Here is a 1,665-nt window from a genome sequence, read left to right as displayed (position 1 = left end):
GTGCTGCTTAAGATGATATAGGAAAAAGGAGACAGCCAAGATTTGAATCCACGTCCTCCAACTCTAAATACCAGACCCTTTAGGCAGTTCATTGAATTGAATGAAACAAAAAAAGAATTTTTAAATAAGTAAACACTCCACATTTGGAAGAGTGCTTAGCATATAGTAAGCACTTAAATACTGTATTCATTCATTCATGGCTTTATCTGTGTTTATGAACATATATACAGTTAGCTGAAAAAAGTTTTTATGCATAGTCTTTTCAGTTCAAATATTTATCCTAAGAACTATTATTACATGCAAAAAGATGTCAAAAGTTAGAACTCAGAAGACATTTTTATTCTTAAGAAAATAAATAACTCTCAGGGCATCCAGATGGCACAGAGCACCAGCCCTGGAGTCAGGAGTACCTGAGTTCAAATCCAGCTTCAGACACTTAACACTTACAAGCTGTGTGACCCTGGGCAAGTCACTTAACCCCAATTGCCTCACTAATAAATAAATAAATAACTCTCTAGTAACAGTCAATGCCCCCCCCCCAAAAAAAGCTGTCAGCTTTTTTCTGTACATGAACTTTGCAGGTCCAACAAAATGTTACTCCTTTCCAATGTGTTCTATACAATTAGAGAGACCAATGTGCTCCACCTGCTTTGAAAAAAAAGTGTAGTAATAATGATGTCAAATAAAAGACAATAAATGGAGATGGAAATCAGATCCTGGGGAAAGTAACATGATTAAAAGTAGTAATTTCTGAAACTCATAAGCTAAAAATAGCCTTATCAGAAAAGTTTCAAAGATAAGAAAAATGAAGATAAGAGTCTTTAACTTTCAAAAGGATGGTAGGCATGCAAAGATTTAAAAATACAAAAGGGAAATAATTCACATTTTTCTCCCTTAGGTATTATATTCCTATATGTGAAAATGATTCTCCAATCTTTATTCCCTGGCATTTCATTTAATTATACTAGGATTCATGCATCCTTTGACACTTAGTCATAAAATTACAATATATCAGCAAAAATGCCAAAAAGAAATATTTGCAAATTGGCAAGGCCAACCATAGGGGAAAACTATGAAGTTAACAGTTTTTCTTCAGCTTTCCCTACCTTTAGACCCTTCCTTCCCACCAGGTACATGAACTATACCTATGATGTTTCCAATCGTCTATCCCACTATTTCCATAAATAAACCCTCTAATTCAGCCGAGCTTATACCGTTACTAGTTTCCCAAAACATTCCTGATACATTCCCTAAATCCACATATTTGCTCTTAACATTTCCCCTGCCCTTTTCCAACAATCCAACAAGCATTTATTAAGTCTCTACTATATTCAAGAAGCCATGCTAGCTCTTGGTGATATGAAGACCAAAAGAAAAGGAAAAAGGAAACAATAACTTCTCAAGGAATTTACAATATGCTGAAGGAGTGGAGTAGGCATGTACACAAATAGGGGAACAGAAAATAATTTGACAGAGAGAAAGTACTAACATTTAGGGTTAGGCAAGTTTTCCAATAGGAAGTGGCATAGGAGTAATTCATAAAATCATAGACCTAGGGTTGGAATGGACCTTGGTGACATTTAATCCACCTTCCTCATTTTACAGATGGTGAAACTGAGGCTCAGGGAGGTTAAATGATGTGCCCAGTCAAACTAATACTCATCA

Source organism: Dromiciops gliroides, chromosome 3 (assembly GCF_019393635.1).
Source record: "Dromiciops gliroides isolate mDroGli1 chromosome 3, mDroGli1.pri, whole genome shotgun sequence".
In the NCBI taxonomy this organism is placed as follows: domain Eukaryota; kingdom Metazoa; phylum Chordata; class Mammalia; order Microbiotheria; family Microbiotheriidae; genus Dromiciops; species Dromiciops gliroides.
This window is presented reverse-complemented; position numbering follows the sequence as displayed.